This window comes from Pipistrellus hanaki (genome assembly GCF_964339955.1).
Source record: "Pipistrellus hanaki genome assembly, chromosome: X".
Taxonomy (NCBI): domain Eukaryota; kingdom Metazoa; phylum Chordata; class Mammalia; order Chiroptera; family Vespertilionidae; genus Pipistrellus; species Pipistrellus hanaki.
This window is the reverse complement of record NC_140524.1, coordinates 86,160,312-86,187,007: the sequence shown is the minus strand read 5'-3', so window position 1 is coordinate 86,187,007 and position 26,696 is coordinate 86,160,312. Positions and strand designations below refer to the sequence as shown.

Here is a 26,696-nt window from a genome sequence, read left to right as displayed (position 1 = left end):
TTCAGAAAAAGAAATAATTAAGTTAGGACAAGGAAAATGAGCACTGAGGAAAAGTTCATGGAAGAGATGATATTTAAGCTGGGTGCAAAGAAAAAAAAAAGTATTCTATATAATAAAAGCCTAATATGCAAATTGTCCCCTCAGGCAATCGTTCAAACAGGGAGTTCGACTGCTCGCTATGACATGCATTGACCACCAGGGGCGGCACAGAACATGGCGGGCGTTGATGACGTGGCACTGGCAGAGGGCGACAGTCGAGGCAGTGTTGGCCTTGATGGGCCCCAGCAAGAGCAGGACCGCGGGATGGTAAACCAGGTGAGCAGGCAGCGCCAGGCCAAGACGGGTGTGAGCAGGGGCCCAAATCGCCCTGCAGACTGTGACCAGCAGCAGCAGCGGGGGGTGGTGCTGCCATCACTGCCCAGCTCCCAGGTGTTGAGGGAGCTGGGCGGGCCCATCATTTACCCCGCAGGCAGGATGGTGGAGCAGGTGAGGGGGCAGTGCCAGGCCAAGATGGGGTGCGAGGAGGAGCTGCAAGGCTGGGGGTCTGTGGCCACCCCAAGGAACCCTAGCCATGCACAAATTCGTGCATGGGCCTCTAGTAAAATTATAAAGCTGGAAGAAGCTCTACACATCATCTAATCCAGGAGTTCTGAACTGGGGTTGATTCTGTCCTGCAAGGCACATTTGTCAATGTCTGGTGGCATTTTTGGTTGTCATTACTGGGGAGGGACGCTACTGGCATTTAGTGGGCAGAGGCCAAGGACAATGTAAAATATCCTACAGTGCACAAGACAACTAATTATCTGGCCCAAATGTCAATAGTGCCAAGGCTTTCTCCGAACTCAACCTTGTTTTACATAAGAAGGTAACTGAAGGCTATAAAGAGATTTAAAAACTTGCTTAAAAGCCAAGATTATAAAATAGGCCTCATAACATCTTGTCCAGTGTTTATGTTAAAACACACACCCACGTATGTTTTTATACTAGGAAACAGCTGTTAAAAAGAGTAGTAACATCTTTATAAGGTGGCAAAACAAGCTATCTAAAAATCAAAGCTGATATTGCTAAATAGCCTTTCTTGGCTCAAAGAAAGAATTATGCTACATTTAAAAAATTACACCCTGATTTGTTCATAATACCGTATTTATCATTTATACAACTCAGTTATTGAACACATATCTAAGAATAAGAAAAATTACAATAAAAACTAGGAAGTTGGAAGACCAGCATTTGCATGCACACCCAGTTACCCCATAGGGCAAGTCTTTCAAGCTCCACCAGCTCCACCCACTGGGGATCTGTGACCTAGCTAAGATTGATTAGTGTCCTTTATTCAAAATCAACTCCTGAGTTACCCTTCCATTTGCTACTGAGCTTTCTAATAACAAATTAGTTGTACAAAAAACTTGCTTAGAGTCTTGATTTAGGGCCTAAACCTAAAGCATAAAATCACCTGAACATCTTTTCCCTGCTCTTAAATACACGAAAGGGATGGGGATAATGGAGTGAGGTGATATCAGTAACAACATGGATTACTTTTCAAAAAAGTTTTTAATATATTACAGGAATACAAGAACAGACATATAACACCTTACCTCCAATTTGTCAACTGGTGAAACTTTAACTATGATGAGTTGTCCAGTTGGACACGTGATAATTCATGATAAAAAAAAAAACAAAACAAAAAAAACTTGAAGCAAAGGCTGAAGACACTGTCCTAAAAAGGAAAAAGAGGTAAAATTCAAATTGTGAAAGGTTTAAAGAAGGCAGCGTGAACATAAGATCACAAAAAAGAATGCAGCCATTTATATATCGTTACTATAATATCTGAAATTTCAGCAAATGAAGTTTCTGTTGCTAGATACGAAGAGAAAATTCATCTGACTGCCTGAACCACCCTGTTCTACTTCCCAGTCAGGCACCTCTAGTACCTAAGGCAGAGCTGGCAACAGCAAAGTGGATGGCTAAAGCTTTTCTGAGGTTTTGGCTTTAGAGAAAGCTAGGAAGAGGAACTTTAGTTGCATCTCTGGCAAACCATTAGGGGTCCCTACGGCTCCCCTTGATTTCTAGTTATTAAATTTTAATGGGTTTGATTACAAAACTGCATCATAGCCATTAAAGGACTGGAATTCAGAGAGGTGAGCCAAGCATTTCATAAGAAACAAGAGATTAAACTGTATCTGACAGCCTGATAGGCAGAGAGGAACAAAAGGAAAATCCTCTTCCCCTACCTTCAGGTTAACAACCTGAAGGGCTGCACCTTAGAAATAGGGGTAAACCAGAAATTAACCAGGCCAAACACTGAGTGCAACTTGGCCTTGAGTCATCTGATTGGCCCAGAAAAAAAATCTCAAAAGTGGAGATTAGACTAAGTAATCTTGGATTCCCTCAAGGAGATGCCACACACACACACACACACACACACACACACACACACACACAAAAAAAAAAAAAAAAAAAAAAAAATTCCTTTCTGGAAGACATTCTTGATCTCAGATGATTTTTTAAAACAAATTTTCAACAAACACTTAAAGACAATCAGGCATGTGAGACAAGAAGATAAGATTAAAAGCTGTTTTAACAACAAAAAGAGTCTCACAGGCCCTCCATATATTAGAATTATCAAACATAGATTTTAAATTATATTTAATACTAGAGGCCTGGTGCACAAAATTTGTGCACAGCGGGGGGGGGGGGGGGAGAAGGGGGGGAGGAGATGTCCCTCAGCCCAGCCTGCACCCTCTCTAATCTGGGACCCTTCAAGGGATGTCCAATTGCTGGTTTAGGCCTGATTCCGGTGTGGGATAAGGCCTAAATGGGCAGTTGGACAGCCCTCTCACTATCCAGGACTGCTGGCTCCCAACTGTTCGCCTGCCTGCCTTCCTGATTGCCCCTAACCGCTTCTGCCTGCCAGCCTGATCACTCCCTAACCACTCCCCTGCCAGCCTGATTGATACCTAACTGCTCCTCTGCCAGCCTGTTTGCCTCTTAACTGCCCTCCCCTCCAGACCTGGTCCCCTCCAACTTCTCTCCCCTGCAGGCCTTGGTTCATCCCAACTGCCCTTCTCTGTAGGCCTGGTCACCCCCAACTTCCCTCCTCTGCTTGCTTGATCACCCCTAACTGCCCTCCCCTGCAGGCTTGATTGTCCCCAACTTCCCTCCCTTGCAGGCCTGGTCCCTCCCAATTGCCCTCCCCTGCTGGCCATCTTGTGGTGACCATCTTGTGTCCACAGGGGGCAGGATTTTTGACCACATGGGGGCAGCCATCTTGTGTGTTGGAATGATGGTCAATCTGCATATTACTTTTTTATTAGATAGGATGTTCAAGGGGGTAAAAACCAAACTTGATCTCAGTAATTAAGTAGAAACTATAAAAAGTGACACAGCAGATTTCTAAAAGAAGCAAAAAGAAATTCTATAATTGAAAAATACAAAAGCTGAAAATAGGAATTCAATGAACAAGGTTAACAGCAATGGACACAGTTGAGACAGTGAATAAGAAGATAGGTTAGGGGGAAAAGCTCAGAATGAAGAGAGGGTAAGAAACATGAGGATACGGTGAGGAGGTCTAACATCCAACACAGTTAATTGGAATCTGAGAAGAAAGAGACAGAAACGTTATGTGAGTGGCTGAAAAACAATGGAAATGTCAAACAACAAATTTAAGAATCTAAATGAATTCCTAAGTGAAAATTGACAAAGAAAAACTTAAAAGCATCCCAAGAGTAGAAAAATTACTTTCAAAGCAACAGATGGATAGCTTAATTCTTAAGAACAAAAATGGAAGCTGAAAGACTGTATAATAGTATCTCTAAGGAGCAGAAAAACAACTGCCAACCTTGTGTTGTCTTGCAGAGAAAATATCCATCAAGAATGAAAATGAAATATTCTCAGACAAATAAAAGCAGAGTTCACATCCAGCATACTTCAACTAAGAAATCATAAAGCAACAGAAAACTGACCCAAAATTAAAGGTTACAGATGAAGAAGTAAACATGTAAAAAATCTAATGGAACACTGACTGTATAAAATAATAATGTCTTAAAGGAATTAAAATGTGTATTATTAAGTTATATACAGTAAATCTGTATAGCTTTTGAATATTATACACACATATATACATACATATATACATACATACAAAAAATTAAATTACAGTACAACAGCAAGTATGTCAGAAGGAAAGTAAATGGAATTAAGGTATTTTTAATGTTCTTGCTTCAACCAGGAAGAAGGTAAAAGTATCAACACTAGACTCTGGTAAGTGAAGGTAATCATAAAAAGAATTAAAATGGATATATGCTATCTGAATCAATAAAGGAAAAACTGACATAAAATAATAATTCAAATGAAAAGGAGAGAAAAATACAGAATGGAAGGGGCAACAATGTGATGCTGTATATTAGTTACATTAAATATAAATGAGTTAATTGTTCCAAAAAAGAAAAATATTATCAGACTAGATTTTTAAATATCTACAAATATATGTTGTTTTCTAGAGACTCATGTAAAATATAACACAGAAAGGTTAAAAGTAAAAGTATAGAAAAATACATCATGTAAACATTAACCAAAATAAAGAGAGTATTGCTAAATTATTTTCAGACAAAATAGAAAAGCATCACTAGAGTTAAAGGAGTCACATTAAGAATAATAAAATGTTTATGTCACCAGAACACTATAATTAAATTTGCATACACTTGATAGAATGGCCTCAAATTATATAGTATATAGCAAAAGTTGACAGAACTACTAGGAGAAATAGACAAACATTAGTATCATTGTGGCTGATTTTAAGATATCTCTCAGTAGTTGAAAGAATAAGCAGACAAAATAATCAGTAAGGACACAAATACACACAATTAACAATATATTAACATTACATCCGACAGTTGCAGAATGTATGCTTTTCAAGCACTTAACATATTTACAAAAATCTGACCATATGCTAAGTCATAAAAGTAAATCTCAAGAAGTTTTAAAACTTCTTGAAATCACACAAAGAAAGTTCTCTAAGGAAGTTGTGATAAAACCAGAAACCATTACCAAATATGCAGAGTTAGGAAATTCTCATATCACTGGAAATAAAAAAAAATACATTTTAAATAACCCATTGATCAAAGATAAAATTACAATGAAAGTAAGAAAATGTAAAATTAATAATGAAAATATTACATATAAAAATTATGGGATGCTGCCCAGCTTCTGTGGCTTGGTTGGTTGAACACTGTCCCATGCACTGAGAGGTCACTGGTTTGATCCCCAGTGGGGGGGGTGGGGGGGAAACCCTGCAAGAGACAGCAATTGATGCCCCTCTCTCTCTCAAAAAATTAATGAAAACATTAAAAAGTATTTTTAAGTTAAGGGATGCTGGTAAACAATGCTTCAAACTAAAGGTGTGGTTTTATATGTATGTTGGGGAGGAAATAAGGGGGCAAAATAATACCTATCTACCCATGTGAAGAAGTTAAAAAAATAAGCCCTAAAGAAATAAAAGGAAATAATCAACATAAAAGCAGATATTAAAAATTAGAACACCCATACAATTGGTTCTTTAGAAAAATTTCTGTAATTGCTAAACCTCTAGTAAGATTATTTTTAAAGAAGGGTTAAAAGATACATATATCCAGCATTAAGAATAAAAAGGTCCATGAGTAATAAAAATATGTCTACACAAAAATTTGTATATGAATGTTCATGGCAGCATTATTTGTAATAGTCAAAAAGTGAAAACAACCCAAATGCCCATCAACTGATGAATGAATAAATACAATGAGATCCCAGAAATAAATCCACGTCTATATAGGCAAATAATTTTTGATAAAGGAGCCTCTTTAATAAATGGTGCTGGGAAAATTGGAAAGTCAAATGCAAAAGAATAAAATATACTTGTCTCCATATACAAAAATTAACTCAAAATGGATTGAAGAACTAAATATAAGACCTGAAACAATGAATTACACAGAAAAAAAACATAGGTACTAAACTAAACTTGTGGACCTTGTTCTTAGAGAGGATTTTATGAATTTGACCACAAAGGCAAGGACAGTAAAGGCAAAAATAAGTGAATGGGAGTGTATCAAACTAAAAAAAACTTCTGCACAGCAAAAAGAAATCAAAACAAATGGGCAGCCAATCAAATGGGAGAAGCTTGTAAACAATAGCTCTGATACACGGTTAATCTCCAAAATATATATATATATAATGGCCAAATTTTTATGAACATATAATTTACCAAACAGTTGTAAAAAACAAACAAACAAAATAAGAACAGACATATAGATCAATGGAATAGAATCGAGAACCCAGATATCAACCCAAATCACTATGCTCAATTAATATTTGACAAAGGAGGCACAAATATACAATGGAGTCAAGACAGTTTTGCCGAAACCGGTTTGGCTCAATGGATAAGAGCGTCAGCTTGGGGACTGAAGGGTCCCGGGTTCGATTCCGGTCAAGGGCATGTACCTTGGTTGCGTACATATCCCCAGGAGGGGGTGTGCAAGAGGCAGCTGATTGATGACTCTCTCTCATTGATGTTTCTAACTATCTCTCTCCCTTTCTCTCTGTACAAAATCAATAAAATAGATATTTAAAAAAAAAAAAAAGACAGTTTCTTCAATAAATGGTGTTGGGAAAATTGGACAGACACATGCAAAAGAATGAAACTAGATCACCAACTTACACCATTCACAAAAATAAACTCAAAATGGATACAGGACTTAAACATCAGACGGGAAACCATAAAAATACTAGAAGCATCCACAGGCAGCAAAATCTCAGACATATGCCAAAAGAACTTCTTCACTGATACTGCCCCTAGGGCAATGGAAGCTAAAGAGAAAATAAACAAATGGGACTACTTCAAAATAAAAAGCTTTTTTACAGCAAAAGAAACCATCAACAAAACAACAAGAAAGCCCACGGTGTGGGAGAACATATTTGCAAATGTTATCACTGATAAAGGTTTAATCTCCAACATCTACAGACAGCTTATACAACTAAATAAAAGGAAGATGAATGATCCAATTAAAAAATGGGCAATGGACCTAAATAGAATATTTTCAAAAGAAGACAGAAGGAAGGCCAAAAGGCACATGAAAACATGCTCAAAGTCACTAATTGTCCGAGAGGTGCAAATCAAAACAACAATGCAGTACCATCTCACACCTGTCAGAATGGCCAACATCAACAAATCAACAAACGACAAGTGTTGGTGAGGTTGCAGAGAAAAAGGAACCCTCGTGCACTGCTGGTGGGAATGCAGACTGGTGCAACCACTGTGGAGAACAGTGTGGAGTTTCCTCAAAAAACTGAAAATAGAACTCCCATTTGACCCAGTAATCCCACTTCTAGGAATATATCCCAAGAAACTAGAATCACCAATCAGAAAGGATATTTGCACCCCTATATTCATAGCAGCACAATCTACAATAGCCAGAATTTGGAAACAGCCTAGGTGCCCGTCAACAGATGATTGGATCCAAAAACTATGGCACATCTACACAATGGAATACTATGCTGCCATAAAAAAGAAGGAATTCTCATCATTTGCAGCAACCTGGATGGAATTGGAGAACATCATGCTGAGTGAAATAAGCCAATCAATGAAAGAGAAACACCACATGACCTCATTCATTGGTGGATGATAAAGATCATTATAAACTGATGAACCAAGAGACAGATATAGAGAAAGTAAAGCAACGGGCAGACTGTCAAATTACAGTGGGGAGGGGAGGAAGATCTGGGGGAGATAATAGATCAACCGAAGGACTTGTATACATGCATATAAGTACCACCAATGGACATAAAACTCTGGGGAGGGAGGGGAGGGGGGCAAAAAAAATCAATAAAATATGTAAAAATAAATAAATAAATAAATAAATAAATAAAAATAAAAAATAAAAAAAATAAAAAATACCTTGAGACAAATGAAAATACAACATGCCAAAATTTTTTTAAATAAATTTTGATTTTTTACAGAGAGGATGAGAGAGGGATAGAGAGTTAGAAACATCGATGAGAGAGAATCATCAAATCAGCTGCCTCTTGCACACCCCCTACTGGGGATGTGCCCGCAACCAAGGTACATGCCCTTGACCGGAATCGAACCCGGGACCTTTCAGTCCGCAGGCCAACACTCTATCCACTGAGCCAAACCGGTTTCGGCCAACTTGCCAAAATTTATATATTCAGCAAAAGCAATTCTAAGAGGAAAGTTCATAGCAATAAATGCCTAATTCAAGAAATAAGAACCATTTCAAACAACAAAATTAAACCTCGAGGAACTAGAAATAAGAACAGACCCCAAAATGAGTAGAAGGAAGGAAATAACATAAACCAGAAAGGAAATAAAATAGAGATTAAAAAAAATAATAGAAAAGGACGATGACACTAAGAGCTGGTTCTTTGAAAGGATAAACATAATAGACAAACTTTTAGACTCACCAAGAAGAAAAAGAGGACTCTAATAAATAAAATCAGAAATAAAACAGGAGCCCTAGCTGGTTTGGCGTGGTGGATAGAGCATTGGCCCGCGAACTGAAGGGTTCTGGGTTAGATTCTGGTCAGGGTCACATACCTCGATTGCAGGCTCAATCCTGGGCTCAAGAGAGAGGCAACCAATCGATGTCTCCCTCTCACATTAATGTTCGTTCTCTCTCTCTTCTCTCTCTTCTCTTCCTCTCTCTCTCTCTCTCTCTCTCTCTCTCTCTCTCTCTCTCTCTCTCTCTCTCTCTCCCCCCCCCCCCCGCTCCCGCACTTCCATTCTCTCTAAAAATCAAAGGAAAAATGTCCTTGTAACAAACTAACAAACAGGAGACATAAAGATCTCACAAAAATATAAAAATAATGACACTATAATGAATCATGACACTACATGAACAATTATATGCCAATTCCTAGAAACATACAACCCACCAAGTATGAATACTGAAGAAATAAAAAATTTGAAGAGACTAACTACTAGTAAGGAGAAATAATGACCAATAGCAAACCTTCTCAGTCTACTTTAAAAAATAGAAGACTTCCAAACTTGTTTTATAAGGCCAGCATGACAAGTGTTGGAGAGGATATGAAGAAAAGGGAGGCTTGTGTACTGTTGGTGGGAATATAAATTATTACAGCCACTATGGAAAACAATATGGAAGTTCTTCAAAAATTAAAAATAGAACTACTATTGATGCAGCAATTCCACTTCTGGGTATTTATCCAAAGAAAATGAAAACACTAATTCATAAAGATAGCCCTGGCTGCTTTGGCTCAGTGGATAGAGTGTAGGCCTGGGGACTGAAGGTCAAGGGCACATGCCAGGGTTGTGAGCTCTGTCCCCAGTAGGGGGCGTGCAGAAGGCAGCTGGTCAATGATTCTCTCTCATTATTGATATTTCTATGTCTCTCTCCCTCTCCCTTCCTCTCTGAAATCAATTTTATATATATATATATATATATATATATATATATATATATATATATATATATTTAAAAGACATATACACACCCATGTTCACTGCAGCATTATTTACAATAGGCAAATTATGGAAACAACCTAAGAATCATCAATGGATGAATGGATAAAGAAAATGCAGTATACATATACAAGGGACTATTCAGCCATAAAAATAAAAAAAAATGTAATCTTGCCACTTGTGATTACCTGGATGCACCTAGAGAGCATTCCGCTAAGTTAAAAAAAGACAGAAAGACAAATACCATATGATCTCTATTATACATGTTATCTAAAAAATAACAAGAAATAACAGGTATATCCCTTAGCTCATTTTACAAGTCACCTAAACCTGACAAAGACAGTACAAAAACAAAAAAACAAAAACAAAATAAAGGCCAATCTCACAATCTCACTCCAGAACAAAGATCCAAAATTTTTGTGCAAATAAAAAAAAAATATATGGTAATAACCAAACTGAATTTATTACTGGAATGCACAGTTGATTTAACAGTAGGAAATCAATCAATACACTTTGAAGGAAAAGCATTTAATAAATCCAATTACTATTCATGATATAAGCTCTTACTAAGTCATTAACAGAATGAAACTTCTGTAAGCTAATAGAGTAACTAGGAAAAATTAAAGCAAATATCTTACTTAGTGGGCAAATGCTCAATTTTGTCTTTGATGAAGGGAACAGGTAATGTTACCCTCCATTATCACTTCTATTCACTATTATAACTATAGTCAAAATAGGCAAGGAACTACCTGACACTATTGAAGGAATTCTACCCAAAATAGTTCTGAAATCACAAACCTTGTTACCTAGAGGATTTATAATAGTTATAAATACTAACCCTTTCCCTGAGATATACAGAGTAAAAGATTTTACTATATATTAACATTTAAAAAATGCAGATGCTCCTATTAAAATAAACCAGTTGTTCCATTCTTTCTCTACTTAAAACTCTAGAACAAATTAAAATTTAAAAGTCCTGTTTAAGAAATCTTTGCCTACCCCAAGGTCAAAAAAGACATTCTTCAAAAACTGAGACCTACCTACATATCCATTAACAACAGAATGATACAACAGAATAATATATAGTGATATATTCATAATAGAATATATAGTAATGAGAAGGAATAGTCTACAACAGGGATAAAGAAACTTTTTTTCTGCCAAGGACCATTTGGATATTTATGATTGACTTAATATAAATTTATGTTGCTATGAAAAAAGCTCCTTGACATATGTAAAACTTTAAAGAATTTTTTAAAAAGCTCCTAGATTTATTGAATTTCGAGTCCTTGGCAGGACCAGACCAAATGATTTCGCAGGCCTTATATGGCCCGCAGGCCGGACGTTCCCAATCCCTGATCTACAGCTACACACAATATAGATAAATCTCATATTCATAAGGTTGCACAAGGGAGTCCAGTAGGATTGCATTTGTATAAAGTACAAAAGTAGGCAAAACAAATCTGTGATGTTAAAAGTCAGGGTGGTAAGTGACCAGAAGAGCAAACAAAGGATCTTCTAAGTGGCTGGTAATGTTCACTTCCTTGATGTGGGTGCTGGAACACAAGTGTGCTTAGTTGATGAAAACTCACCAAACTGTTCACTATTGATCTGCACTCTCTGCATACATATTAGGCTTCAATAAATTCTTTTAAGTATTAAGGAGTACCTATTTTTAAAAATTAGTTAGGGGATATGAGAGCAAAAAATTTGAATTTCACATTGCTTCAGGTCAAAGCATAGAAATCAACTAACAAAAACTTAAAAAGCAGGTATTATAAAACATGCTAATTACCAAAATATTCACAAGTATCAAACCAACTAGTGACTCTCAAAATTCATTTGTGCGAGTCAAATAAATTGATTCATGTCTACCTTTAGTGACTAGTGTTGATTTATAAAGTGACTAGTGTAGGTCCTCTAAGACTTGCTCTTATAGATTTTTATTAAACAAGAGGGTCTTTCAAATCTCAAAAATAAACTTATAGAATCACATATCTAGTCAAATCACCTAATTGTACTAATGAACAAGCCAAGGTCCTTTGCAGTTTGGTGATTTGTCCAAGGTCATAAGCATCTCTTGATAAGTGGAAACAACTTAAGTTATTTAACTTCACCCCTCTACTATTTTTCTGGAAGTTCTAGGGGATTTCCACCTACCAAGAGAGTTAGTTTACTGGCAGTGCTCCTCAATACATACCATGGTCAATGAAAACATTTTCATCCAAATATTACCAATTCAAAATTAATTTCTTTGCCACCCATGACTAACTGCCAAAAGCTATTGCTGGGGCAGAAAAGATAAGGCTTTTTAAAAGTCAAGTTCATGATGTGCAACCTAACTGATAAATTTCTGTTTACAGGAATGACAACTCTGACATAAAATTTAAGCTTTTGTGATAATTTAGAATGACAATGGCACTTATTAGTATAGTATATAGTATCCTTGGAAAATACTTTAAAAAGTCAATCATGTCCACAAACCAACCAGTACATATAAACAAATACACTAATTAAGAACAAAAACTTATTGTATATACTAACAATATTAATTTCTTATTAAATCAACCATAATTTTAAGTACTTAAAAACAATTTCTCCAATTCATTCCAATTAGCTTCTATCTCCAGTATAGAATGAAGTATGCTTTCTACTAATTTTAACATTTTTAAAAGTGATATCATTTTGTAACTAAATCCATCAAAAGTAAAACAATCCAATTTAGTTCTGTAAAAACATTTTTAAAGTATAAAAATAATTGTTTTCATTCAATCTCCATAGCATTCTTTCCTCTATCATAGGACTCCTTTTATTTCAAACTATAAAGTTCAGTGCTAAGATGAATTCCTGGACGTTTCATTCCCAGGGAAAACACCTTTCGAGGACCTGCAGAAAACTTAAATCAGAAAATGTGTTTATGGCCACAGAAATTTATTTACTAAAGAACTGGAAGTCTCAATGACAATTAAAATTAACTTAAGCCCTAGCCAGTTTGGCTCAGTGGATGGAGGGCCGGCCTGTGGACTGAAGGGTTTCGGGTTCAACTCTAGTCAAGGGCACAATCCCAGGTTAAGGGCTCCATCCCCAGTAAGGGGCCTGCAGGAAGCAGCCACTCAGATTCTCTCTCATCATTGATCTCTCTCTCTCTCTCTCTCTCTCTCTCTCTCTCTCTCTCTCTCTCTCTCTCTTCCTCTCTGAAATCAATAAAAAATATATATTAAAAAAAAAGTAACTTAAAGCCCGGCCAGTGTGACTCAGTGGTTGAGTGTTGGCCTATGAGCCAGGTCACGGGTTCGATTCCTGGTCAGGGCACATGCCAGGGTTGCAGGCTCAACGCCCAGTAGGGGGCTTGCAGGAGGCAGCCAATCAATGATTCTCTCTCTTCCTCTCCCCTTCCTCTCTCTGAAATCAATAAGAAACATACTTAAAATTTTGTTCTTAAAAAAAAAAAAAGGTAATTTAAAAACTAAATATAACATGGTATCCTAGATCAAATCCTAGAACAGAAAAAGGGTATTAGTAGAAAAACTGATGAAATTGAGTAGAATTGCAGTTTAGCTAATAGTAAAGTACCAATGTTAGTGACAAACGTACCACAGCTATGTATATCTGAAGGATATATGGAAACTCTGTAGTATCTTTGCAACTTTTCTGCCAATCTAAAATTATTCCAAAGAAGCTTATTTCTATTAGAACAGTAAAACCTAGGAAATATATAACATTTCCTATGCACTCATCTATGGGCCAGGTGCTTTTAAAGTGCTTTATAGAAACACATTTAACCCTCCCAAGAACCCTGTAAGGTAGGCATTACTTACAACTACATTTTGCAGATGAGAAGTTCTGTGAGTGATAGAGATTTGAAAGCAACCACTATAATATACAGCCTTCTGAGAAGGCAGACCAAGAAAATGCTCCTGCCTTCTAGAAACCAGGTCACACTGCTTCCCCTGTCCTCAGCCTCCAGCAGGGAAGAAATTCCTCTGCCCAAAGCTTGGGAGTCCGTGCTAGGATTGTGAAGGAATGTGACTCCACCACATTGTGTTCATAATCTTTCAGTACTTGATGCACTCAGTGCTCTTCGTATTGAGACACTATTATACGTAGAAGCTAGTTTTTATGGTATTATCAGTTTTCAAATTCAGGCACGTTGGGTTGGCCTGGGAATCTGAAGGTCACATGTGACATTTTTTTCTATGGGAAAATGGAGTTGATTTCCAAAAAGAAATTCTTATAATTGGACCATTTAGAAATTGAACATCCCTCTACACAGTTCCCAAACACCAACATAATATATACAAATTTTAACAAAGACACTGCAGTTACTCAAAGTGGCACAGTTCCTTATACATAACAAAATAGGAATGGTATTACTGGGAAAAAATGGCTGAATATTTTATGGATTTCCTTCATTATGGCCAATTTTGGATGTATCCAATAGTCAATATACTTCTCTGCCTGGACCCCCAATAAGCTTTATATCTAAAATTTACTACCAAATAAACATGTCTTTCACATACACCCAGAACAGGTGTCATCTCCGAAGGTAGCCAAAGTAGAAATTGTAGCAGCAATAATGATGATGACAAAGGAATAATAACAAAAAGAACTAACTATGAGCATTTACCATTGCTAGGCATGTTCTAATTATTATACATCCTCTGGCTCCTTTAATCCTCACAAAAATCCTATGAGGTAGGTATTACACTATCCCAATTTCAAAAATGAGGAAACAGGTTGGAGATTGAGCAACTCGCCCAAGATCACCGAGCTATTTAGTGTCAAAAGTAAGGTTTTCCCCAGCCAGTGTGGCTCGGTGGTTGAGCATCAACCTATGACCCAGGAGTTCGGGGCCCATGCCTGGGTTGTGGTCTCAATCCCCAGTGGAGGGTGTGCAGGAGGCAGCTGACTGATGATTCTCTCTCATCACTGATGTTTCTATCTTTCTCTACCTCTCCCTTCTTCTTTGAAATAAATAAAAACATATTAAAAAATAAATGTAAGATTTGGATATTTAAGCATTTTACCCTTGGAGATCATGCTTTTTAACCATTGCACTGTATGTGTAATTGAATAATTTGGTAAATTCTCAAAATGAAGCTGACTCAAATTCATTTTAAAAACAAGAGTGGTTTGGAGACACCTCCTCCCAGCTAATGAAGAACCTCATCTTGCCTTTTATTAGTTATAGGTCCTTCACCCAAGCTAAAACTGAATACATTTATGGAGAATAAATTTAAAATATATTTTGCTTTGCTTTTATCACCTTGAAATCCTTCACTTAATTGAACACTACAAACAGTGGTAACTGCATCTAATTTCAACAATAGGCAAATAAAAGTTTACTTTAAAATATTCAGGTAAAACACACTGCCCATGTTTACCAATAAGTAATCTAGGACAAAATAACTAAGAATTCCAGTACCCTTGAAAAGTTTCAAAACAGCAGTAAGATATAGTGGGAACAAGATATTCCTTTATGACAAAGAAAAAATGTTCTTTCCACAACAGTAACATCTGCTTTAATGACACACATTAACTTGGGATGGACTGAACTCAAAACATGTGCCTGAATTCTTAGAATTCAGAAATTCTTCACTGATAGTCTATAAAGGCTATCAGTTTATCTCCCAGAAGGACCATCTGATCCTCAGAAGACATCTAATTTTGGTGAAATAAAGGTGTGCTCCCTACCATCCCACTGAGTAATTAACAAAAAGCATGCAACCCCCAACTTCTGGAGCACAAGGCTGGTTTTTTTTAATCATCTATTTGAACCTCAGAACTTTCTTTCCCAGAAAACAAAGGTCTATGTGCCAGGTTTCCAAGCCAACCCACAAAAACTTAAACACCCATAAGGTTACAGAAGTATAATAAATTACTGAACCTATAGGAAAACCCATTTAGCCTTTAACTTTGAATAAAAGCAACTACCCCTGTCCCACTCAGGCCTGGATGTAGAATTTTTCCCTCCCCCAACTGGGAGTCTGGACTCCCCTAGGACCAGAGGCCCAGGCCTCCATGATCAAAGCAGAGCATAAGGAAAGGCATGCAGGAGGTTGATTGGCAGTGCATTAGACCTCAGGTTGAGGACAAAAAGTGCTGCGTTGGGAAGAGACCTTGGGATAAGGAAAACAGAGAAGGATGAAGTGTGGGACAGCGGCTAAATGGAACAAGAAAAAAGTGGGGTTTGGGGTGGGCTGCAAAAGAGGACAAGCGAACAGTGCCTACTCCTGAAGCAGATGGGCTTTTACAAACTTTCCTCTTTAACACTTAGGAGAGGGAAGGAAAAGGAAAAGAGAAACCATGGGAGTGTCAAGATCCTTCCTCCCTCACTCTGGCCACTCTTTCTCCTTTCCAGAAAGAATGGGAACCTGGCCAGGTAGGTCAGTTGGTTAGAGGGCTGTCCCAATACACCAAGGTTGTGGGTTCGATCCCCAGTCAGGGCATATATAACAGTCAACCATGAAAGCAGAAATAGGTGGTACAGCAAGTCAATGTTCTCTCTCCTCTCTCTCATCAATAAGTTTAAAAAAAAAATAACAAAGTGGGCCATGTGGTCTTGTCCAGCTCTCTCTTAAGCTCCTTGAGGAGAGTAAATCGAAGGGAAGAGGACTTTAGGGGTTTTTTTTTGCCCTCGTCAATATCCACTCTGCCAAAGACTTCATTCAGTGTGTCAACTGAGAACTATGGGAAGGCTCCATGCACCAGCAGTAACAGTCAGAAAGAGAGGAAGGAAAGAAAGGAGAGAAATTTGAAGCAGGAAGGAAGTGGGATGTTGCAGGATTGAACAAATTAATAGACCTACCAATGAATTAAACTATAATAAATATTCTTAAGTATTTAGGATTAATTCATTTTGACAGCTCCAAATATTTCAACAGTTCCATTTCACTCTTAGACAAATGAATATTTGTGGCCTTGAGGTTTATTATGCAGAAGGTATGAAAATAAGCTTCTAAAAACATCAGAGACAATTTCCTGATGTCTTTTATTTATATAGAGGCAATATAAATCATTTCAGAAAGGCTTTATTTACTTGAAGAGTACTCAGTTACATTATCATTTGTCAATTTTTTCTCTGCAATAGCCCAAATACAATGAGTAATTACCTTAACAAATAAGGAAGTGTATTTAACTCTTTCTTGGGAGTCTGCCTCTAATGAAAACATTGTTCACTCAGACTAAATATTGCCCATCAGGATTCCAAGGTTTTATTTCAAGCAAAGCTCCAAACTCCATATATCACAAACACACAGACACATCCTGAGGAACACAGGACTTCTTTTTCCTCTGCCTCTAATGCCCATGTTTCTGAGACATGGCTATTTAATTAAAGACCTCCAATTTACTTCTTGAAAGATGGAGCAGCAAATCCTAACTTCCATGACTTCTGAAATTTCAGCCAGGGATAATTAGACAAGTAAATCTAATCAAAGGACCACAAAGGATGAGTGCCAGCTAGAATCTTTTTTTTTTTTTTTTTTTTTTTTTAATTTTAGCAGCTACTCTTCCAGTTGAACTCTCTTAAACAGAGATAATGACCGGATGGCAAGCTCAGCAGAACATCAAAGATGCAAGAGCAGAGACCAATGGGGGATAAAAGTAACCAATGGCCATGGCATTAGCAAGATGTTCCTGCTGTTTCATTTCATCTAAGATAATGCTTGGAATCTCGAAGGTCTTCTACTCCCTAGCCCCACAGAAGATTATGCCGAATCCCAGAATAGCTACTGTATTTTCTGTAAACCACAAACTAGGTCCAAAACTTCTGCCCTAAGTGAAAGAGAAGAAAAACAGCATCTGTTATCAAGTACTCCACTTGCTAGAGAAGGCAGGTTGGTGGGTATGTGTCTGTATACCTTCAAGCTATAATAAAGCAAATTCAAACCCCTATAAATAGCTGGTATTTTATTTTAATAATAGTATTTTAATAATAGTATTTGAAAAACTAATATCAGAATAAACAAAACATTTTAAGTATATCGGGCATGCTGAAATTGGAGACAAAGATAGTGAAAACTGTCTTTCAGATAGGTCACCTCAACTACTAGGAATCCTTACTAATCAGCGGACCTGCTAAAATGTTACCTCTGGCTAGAAAATGAAGATATCTGGGGGGAAAAACTTGAGATTATCTTCAGCCAAGAACACTGAAAGCTTTCATGATTAGCAACAGAATTGAAAGGTCTCTTTGTGACAAAAATTTCCACTTTCATAAAATTTCTATCAGTCAGCACATACACTTACGAAGAGCATAGTAGGAAAAACACATTCTAGAATCAGACACACATAAGTTTTAGCTCTACCCCAGGATTAAAATGAATTAATCCTAAATACTTAAGAATATTTATTATAGTTTAATTTACCAGCTATATCACTTCCTCAGGAAAGACACTTAAGAATACTGGACGTTTCATTATCTGTACAACAGGGACGTTATCTTTGGCACAGGGTAGGTAACTATGAGGATTAAGTACAAAAGTACATAATTCACCAAGCCCAGTGCCTGAATACAATCAATGTTAATTCCCTTTGTTCCAACACAAACTGTACAGAGTGTGGTATCTATAACTATTATGTGGAAGAAAATTCAGAGTGACAGAATATAGATTATTATATTCCCATATTCTGTCCAACGTAAAGATGAAGATCACATATTTAATTTTCACCTTCACTAAAGTTTTTCCCTTGATTAAGCCATAGGCAAATGGGTAGGGGGAGAGCTCAAAGTGAAAAACTTCATATCATACACTGATTTAAAATTATGTATGTGTATATGCTTGCAATCTTCCAATATTCATAAAAAATCATCACAAAATATGCCGTAAGTAATGATACCCTTTAAAATTTAATACCGTGAAAAAGTAAACTCTCATCTCAAAAGCCCTTTTCTGATCTAAATGTTTTCTTCTTACAAATGTCTTGTAAAGCATTTGCAAAGAAAAAAGTAAATCCCCCTTTCCTTTCAAAGTAAAAAGTGTGCAAAAGGAGCTTTTCAGTTTGTCAAATTGTTTTCCCCCATTCAGTCTTATTTTTACAAACCAGAAATAAATACATCGCATGCCAAAAGTATTTTCTTGTTTGACAAACGACACTGAAGAACACATGGAATTGACAAGCCCTGTCTGGACCAAAGGTGACAAGTTTTCTTGAGCAATTTTATATTTACAAATGCTTTTCATCGACACTAGGAAACTTTATAATGCAGCTTACTTTATAACCCCTCATGCAACCCCTCAAAATCCTGCTTTTATGAACTTTAATGAGCTGGCACACAGTATTAAACTACAGAACTCCACTGATAATAACCCTAATCTGTCGGCCCTCAGAGGAATCCTCATGCGATCTTTAAATGAACATAGACTGTGTTTTTCCTTACTCTACACCTGCCCACAATCATTTGCAAACGTCTTTCACAACAATTACTACTAACCTTCCTCGCGATCTCAACCACTCCAACCTCGGTGCGTTTGTTCTCATCTCATCCCCAAACGCTCTGCTGGGGCTTCAAAGTCCAGGGTCCAGCGAGGAAGGACACCATCCCCTGGGTTCGGGGGACCAGGGCTACCCCCCGACCCCGGCCACTCCCTCTCTCCTCAGCCGTCCGGGTCGAATGCGCCAGGCCCTGCGCAGACCTCGGCAGCCGCGCAGCCCCAGGCCGAGCGGAGCCCCGGGTCACCGGCAGCCGCGCACACGCCCACCGCCCGAACACGGGGTCACCGGGAAGACCCCGAAGCCATCCCCGAAGCCCCAGTCTTGGCAGGTGCGGGGCCTCCTCACGGACACTCACCGGGCAGCCGCTGCTCCCAGTCCGCCGCAGCCGCAGCCGCCGCCTCTCAGTCACTCCTGCCGCCTGTTCCCGCGGGGGGTCCGGGCCGGCGCTGCTTCCCCGCCCGACCCCCCCCTCGGGTGTGCGCCGCGCGGAGCCCGGATACGGTGAGAGCCGCCGCCACCGCCCCCTTCCCTCCCTCCTCCCTCAGTGCGTCCCTCCCACCGAGGCCCGCCTCGTATTTCCGGGATCCGCTCTCAGCGAGAGCTGGGCGTGCGAACCTCAGGCTTCGGGTCTCCCGTCGGGCGCCGTCGCTCGCCAGGCACAAAGATGGCGCCGTCGGAGACCGCCGAGGGCCATCTCGCGAGCTTTCCCCACAGTCGCGGGAGGGCGGGGCCACGGGAAAGGTGATCAGTTAAGAGTAGCCTGAGCGCGCTTCAGAGCTTCCCCTTATGGGCCAGGTTATTGCGCGTGCGCGGGGGCGGCGGGTGGAGGATAACGCATGCCCAAAAAGGCCCCATTAAATAGCACCCCCTGTGCTCCCAGTCTTACCTGTTTCCTCTGGAGGCGCGGAGCGGAGAAGGAGGGGGCGGAGGAACCGAATGAAACTCCGGAAAGGGCTGGGCACGACCCGTTGGCGAAGTGAGAGGCGTCCCTTAGGGCTGGGTCATCCCTCTAGAACCCAAAGGGCTAACACTGCTTTGATGTCCCCAGGAGTTCTCCAGCCTTCTTACCCTCCCTGTCCACGAGTATTCTTTGCAGAGTCTCAGCTGTACTTTCTTTTTTTTTTTTTCTTTTTTAAAAAAATATATTTTATTGATTTTTTTAGCGAGAGGAATGGAGAGAGATAGAGAGCTAGAAACATCGATGAGAGAGAAACATCGACCAGCTGCCTCTTGCACACCCCCTACCGGGGATGTGCCCGCAACCAATGTACATGCCCTTGACCGGAATCGAACCTGGGATCTTTCAGTCTGCAGACCAACGCTCTACCACTGAGCCAAACCGGTTTCGGCTCAGCTGTACTTTCATCCTGTGGTCAATACGCGTTATTTAGTGAGAACTTAATTTGTGCTCAGAGCTGGGCTCACAGCTGGCAGCCACAGCCCTCCTGTTTCTCACAGCCCCATCTAACTTTCTCTTTCATTTTGGCGTTTTGTGAATCTTCCAAATCTCATACTGTTAACTGCTTCTGTTCCTGTTTTATTTTTCCTCGCTCATTCATTTACTCATTCATTCAAACGTGTGGCGTTCAGTTTCCTATGTGCCAGGTGCTAAGGAAACAGATGTGCTCCGACCTCAGGAAGCTATTGGCCTGAGATGGGGATGGATGAGAAGAAAAAAAAAATGATGACAGTTCACAGTAAATTCTTTGATTAAAAAAAATAAGTGCAGGGGAATGAAGATACTGGGAGTGGGCTGTCATGAAATATATCAAAGAGAAAATTCTTGAGGAGACTCACAGGCATAGGATTTACTACAGTGAATTAGGGTGCTGTCAGGAAATAAACCACCTCAATTATTTTAACAGTTTAATATAAAGAAATCATTAACTGAAAAAACAAGAAGAGAACTCAATGTATTGCGAAGATAGCAACTGAAGGAGGCAGCTACTATGCCTAGAGCTTGGGGTACTACGGGAAGAAGTAGGGATTATTATAATTTAGACATTTAGAGGACAGCCTTGTGGAGCTGAAACTCAGACCTATGAGGAGGGAGCAACATCTTATGGTGCTGGTGTCTCTGAGGGGAACTGAAGATGCTGTTTCCACTAGTGTGGGCAAACTGGATCCAATTGTTGCTATGGGAAGGAACCACCACTGTCCTGAGAGCTTCTAATCTTCCAATCTGGTGATGAGAATGACACATGTAGAGCAGAGCTGAACTTGAAGCAGAGCATTTTGGAAGCTGGATGTGGTCAGAAAGGGGCCATTCACTCCTGTTGCACATCCCACATAGTGGGGACCATCATGTTAAAACATTTATAGAAAACCTTCTTCAAATTCAGGGTTTCATATCAAACAGAACTGCCCAGCCCTGGCTGGTTTGGCTCATTGGATAGACTAGAGCATCAGCCTGCAGACTCAATGGTCCCAGGTTCGATTCTGGTCAAGGGAACATGCTGGAGTTGTTAGTTCGATCCCCAGTAGGGGGCGGGCAGGAGGCAGTCGGTCAATGATTCTCTCTCATCATTGATGTTTCTATCTCCTTTCCTCTCTGAAATCAATAAAAAAATATATTTAAAAAAAAACACACACACACACACAGTACTGCCCAGCCAACTCCCAAACCAATGAGTGAGAAATAAATGTGCATTGTGATATGGCACTGAGAGTTTTGCCTATTATATGGCAAAAGCAACTTTGTTCCACAAGGTGAGCAGGAGTTAGTCTCCTTCTGGCTTCTTGCTCCACCATCCCTAGACTGCTGTCCTAGTTTATTTGGTCCAGAAGGAGAAGGTTTACCCATTTCCTTTGATAGCACAACCCAGAAGTTGTTAACATCACTTGTGTTCACAGTCCATTGGCAAGAACTTAATCATATGACTGTGTTTACCTGCAAGGGAGGCTGGGGAACGTGGTCTTATTCTAAGCTAGTGGTCGGCAAACTCTTAATCAACAGAGCCAAATATCAACAGTACAACTATTGAAATTCCTTTTGAGAGCCAATTTTTTTTTTCCGTAGTTTAATGAGTTTATCAACCGCAGTGTGTACAAGTCATCACACTCCAATCAGTGACTTATTCTGATGTAAAGCTGGCTATTTAAAGACAGCCCAGCTATCCCTTGTTAGGCATGAGGGGAAAAATCCACTCCTCACAGAAACCAAGCCTGGTGCTTTGTGCTGGACTTCGCAGCTGCAAAGCAAAGGCTCGGTGGTTCACAGGCCCTTTTATTTTTTTATTCTTTTATTTTTTTTTAATTTTTTTATTAAATTATTATCTGTGTACGTATTTTAACATTGCCCCCCCCTTTGAGAGCCAAATTTTTTAAACTTAAACTTCTTCTAACATCACTTCTTCAAAATAGACTTGCCCAGGCTGTGGTATTTTGTGGAAGAGCCACACTCAAGGGGCCAAAGAGCTGCATGTGGCTCGAGAGCCACAGTTTGCCGACCACTGTTCTAAGCAGTCTTGTACCTAGCTAAAATCTTTAGAAAAAAGGTTGGGGAGACAACCAGCAGCCCCATAAAATAATCAAAACTCAGAACTTGATTTAAAGTTATACCTTGCTCTCTCTCATTAGTGAAGAGTGTAAAGTCAAAGAAGCAGCCCTGCCAGTGCGGCTCAGTGGTTGAACGGCAACCTATGAACCAGGAAGTTACAGTTTGATTCCAATTCAGGGCACATGCCTGGGGTTCAGGCTCAATCCCCAGTAGGGGGCATACAGGAGGCAGCCAATCAATGATTCCCTCCCATCATTGATGTTTCCCCTTAATCATTGATGTTTCTATCTCTGCCTCTTCCTTCCTCTGTGATATCAATTAAAATATATTTTTTTAAAAGTCAGAAAAGCAAGTATAATCCTCTTTCTGTTCTATAGGCTTCTACGTTTCCTTCCCCATTTTGCTAACCACAGTTTCTTCTCTAAGGATGAAGAGGGTGGGATTGAAGGTGGGCAAGTTACTGCCTTACAGATGCAGTCATAAGATGCCTTTGTCATCTCTGCACATGGCAGATGCCTAAAATTGGCTCTTTCTCTCTTGGTTTCATTTGGGGGTTCTTCTTAGTCTTCCACTGGGAAGGTTTAATAGCACATCTGAGGACACAAATAATGCTCTTTCCTCTGGCCTCTCTTTCCTCAGTCCCTGGTTTCTTTTACTTTTTGATACTGTTATAATTCTCTTGGTTGTGAATGCCTTCTATGTGTCTGGCACCCGAATGCTGTTTCTCTCATGGGGTGAGCATGATTCTTCAGGACCTCCCTCAAGATACAGTTCTTTAATATGGACTCAACCTTTTCTAATTTCTTAGTCCCTACCTCTTCTGGAATACCCACAACTTTTTACTTCCAGGATCCCCTCACCTACTGGCAAGGCGCAAGCTTATTTGCTTTCTTTTAATGTTACCTTGATCCATGGGAAACACATGTTCTTGCTACGCTGAACAACATACATGCCACCCTGTCCTGCTGCCCCAGCAATCTTCCTGTCTTCATAAATGCTGATGGCAATAGGCAGGCAACTGTGTGTCTGCTGACTCTGGTCTCCAAACTCTAAGGATATGTGACCTCTCCCTAAAATTATCTGCCTGGGTTGGACCTATACATAGCTTCTATTCAGTAACAAGCTAGAAGGTGATACTTTTTTTTTTTTTTTTTAAATGTGTTTTGATTGATTTTTTGAGAGAGAGAGAGGCACGAAGGGAGAGGGAGAGAGAAAAAAACATCATTTGCCTGCCTCCTGCATGCCCCCTACTGGGGATTGAGCCTGCAACCATATGTGTCCTGACAGGAAATCCAATGGGCAACCTCTCGGTGCATCATGGGAAGACACTCAACCAACTGAACCACATTGGCCAGGACGAGGTGATGTATCTTGAAGACATTCCTCACTCAGCTCTTGGAGGAATCTACATTTTGTCAAAAGTGGTAAGTAATAAAATCTACCTTCTAGTCTTTTTAAAAAAATATTTTTTATTGATTTTTTACAGAGAGGAAGAGAGAGGGATAGAGTTAGAAACATCTATCAGCTGCCTCTTGCACACCACCTCCTACTGGGGATGTGCCTGCAACCAAGGAACATGCCCTTGACTGGAATTGAACCTGGGACCTTTCAGTCCGCAGCAGACCAATGCTCTATCCACTGAGCCAAACCAGTTTCGGCTAGTCTTTTTTTTTTTTTTTTTTTTTCAGAATCTTATGGTTTGATTAACACAAATGCAGTGTGCACAAGCTGTCTGTTCATATTTTTCGCTATGCAGTCTGGCATTGGGATTGGTGACTCTGATGACCAGCTGGGCTGCTCTTTGCACAATGGCTTTGCGGTTCTTTCAGGAAATGCGAGCAGTCTCAGCACAGTGAGATTTGTTGCACATCAGCAGCACTTCAAGCTCCTTGACGTTGTTGACAAGGAACTTCCTAAAACCACTGGGCAGCATATGCTTTGTTTTCTTGTTGCTCCCATAACCAATATTGAGCATCAAGATCTGGCCCTTGAATCTTCTGCTCCCACTATTGTTAAGTGCCTCTGGGTTTCCTCCAGTTATGCTTAATTTTTTTAAAAATATGTTTTTATTGATTTTTTTTAGAGCAAGAGGAAAGGAGATGGATAAAGAGAGAGAAACATTGATGAGCCCTGAACGTTTTGGCTCAGTGGATAGAGCGTCGGCCTGCGGACTGAAAGGTCCTGGGTTCGATTCCAGTCAAGGGCATGTACCTTGGTTGTGGGCACATTCCCAGTAGGAGGTGTGCAGGAGGCAGCTGATTAATGTTTCTCTCTCACTGATGTTTCTAACTCTCCCTTTCCCTTCTTCTCTGTAAAACAAAAAACAAAAACAATAAAATATATTTTTAAAAAAGAAACATTGATGAGAGAGAAACATCATCAATCAGCTGCCTCTCTCCCTACTGGGGATCAAGTCTGTAGCCCAGGCATGTGCCCTGACTGGGAATTGAACCAGGGACCTCATGGTTCATAGGTAGCCACTCAACCATTGAGCCACACAGGCAGAGCAAGTTATGCTTAATTTTGACAGATTGGTCTGACTGGTGCCAAATGAACTTCTTGGTCCTCTTTTGTCACAATTTTGGTTTTTATGAGGGGTCTGAGGGCACCCATGATGCTGAGCAGGAGAGATGGCTGCCACCTCCTGGTGGAACCAGGATAGGAAAGGCAAACTCATAATATGAGTATGAATCAGTTCTGGAAAGAATAAATTGCTACCCCACAGCACACACACCCCATGTGGAAGGGATCCAAAGTAATCAATTTACCCAAGTGGCTGGCTGGTTTTCTTGAGAAATTATGCCATACCATGGCCCAGTGTTGGTTTCTGCAGGTGGAGGGTTGGGCCAGTAGTAGCTAACTGAACTTTAGTGAGAGGTTTAATTGTTGAGCCTAAAGGGAGATCCTGGGTTCTCCCTTCTTGAAGAACAAGCCTATGAGGAACCTTCTGGGAGATAGCTTACTTGTGCTGCTTAGTGCCAGGCAATTTGGATTTAGGGTGCCAGCTGTTTATAGGCATTGTCTGGAACACTGAGACTGAATGGATATTACAGTCCTCCTATAAGGGAAGGAAGTCCCATGGGAAGCTAAACTTGGGTGCAGGCCATCTCTCTGGGAGAACAGCAAATCCCTAGTTCCAGTTAGCTTTTTGCCTGTAACCTAGCATGAGTTCTCTCAGGATGACTTTCATACAAATGTTCTCTTTGTACTAAAATACTCTGTTTAAATTACATTAATTTTTACTTCTTTGTAGACCCTTTGATTGACTTTTACCTTATGATTTGGTGATTCTCAATGGGAAAGGGGTTCCTCATAATCTAATTTTTCCCCCTGTGTTCTATACCCTACTTTGTTTCCCACCTAGCAACCCTCGTTTAGCACTTGCCCCTGTACTAGACAGCACCCTAAATAATGAATGTGCCGAAACTGGTTTGGCTTAGTGGATAGAGCATCGGCCTGCGGACTGAAAGGTCCCAGGTTCGATTCTGGTCAAGGGCATGTACCTTGGTTGCGGGCACATCCCCAGTAGGGGGCGTGCAAGAGGCAGCTGATCGATGATTCTCTCTCATCCATGTTTCAAACTTTCTATCCCTCTCTCTTCCTCTCTGTAGAAAATCAATAAAATATATATTTAAAAACCATAATGAATGTGTCAGAATGCCTTCTGAGTTTGCTAGAAGAGCTAAATACAGCCTATTTGAATTTTTGCTTTTATAAGCACAAGGAAATGCAAAATGGAGCCCTCTTATACTAAGACATGTAAAGAGGGGAAACAAAATTATTAAGTGCAGCCCTGACTGGTTTGGCTCAGTGGATAGAGCATCAGCCTGCAGACTGAAAAGTCCCAGGTTTGATTCCGGTCAAGTTCATGTACCTTGGTTGCGGGCACATCCCCAGTGGGAGGTATGAAGGAGGCAGCTGATTGATGTTTCTCTCTAATCAATGTTTCTCACTCTCTATTCCTCTCCCTCTCTCTGAAAAATCAATAAAATATGTTTAAAAAAATAAAATTATTAAGTGCAAAGGATAAAGAAGGAAGAGAAACCAGTTGCCCATCACCTCCAGCCTTTCGACCGTGGGGATATACTCATTGTCTCTTGGTTAGGCATTCTCTAATCTGGAAATTGTGTGTCTGGTGATAGATAATGGGCTAGTGCCCCTACTGGAACACAACTCACCTATACTCAGCAGGGTTCTTTTTGAAACAAGCCAAACGAATTGGGTTGGACCTTGGGCCATCACCTGAACTGGATAGAATAATATACCAATCTCAGTAACTCCAGCTGGTGA

At 39.7% G+C, this 26,696-nt stretch overlaps 1 protein-coding gene and 1 pseudogene across 12 annotated transcripts in view; both read right to left on the bottom strand.

Annotated features, from left to right (window-relative positions):
* TAB3 (TGF-beta activated kinase 1 (MAP3K7) binding protein 3) overlaps positions 1-19,606 on the bottom strand; it is a 74,150-nt gene extending 54,544 nt beyond the window's left edge. For 6 of the 11 annotated variants that reach the window (XM_084869589.1, XM_084869583.1, XM_084869593.1 and 3 more), the window contains exons 1-2: positions 19,263-19,454; positions 1,596-1,717 (exon numbers count right to left, since the gene is read on the bottom strand). The gene's annotated coding sequence lies outside the window, so the exon portion shown is untranslated. Of the gene's footprint in view, positions 1-1,595; positions 1,718-18,905; positions 19,220-19,262; positions 19,455-19,522 lie in introns of those variants that run through there. The other 5 variants (XM_084869590.1, XM_084869592.1, XM_084869588.1 and 2 more) reach the window with 4 other exon arrangements.
* A 4,492-nt stretch (positions 19,607-24,098) lies between these two features.
* On the bottom strand, positions 24,099-25,019 carry LOC311614515 (large ribosomal subunit protein eL32-like; annotated as a pseudogene). The gene is made up of 2 exons: positions 24,904-25,019; positions 24,099-24,428 (listed from the first exon to the last, which is right to left on the bottom strand). The product of its transcript is annotated as a large ribosomal subunit protein eL32-like (transcript).
* Between the last annotated feature and the right edge of the window lie 1,677 nt (positions 25,020-26,696).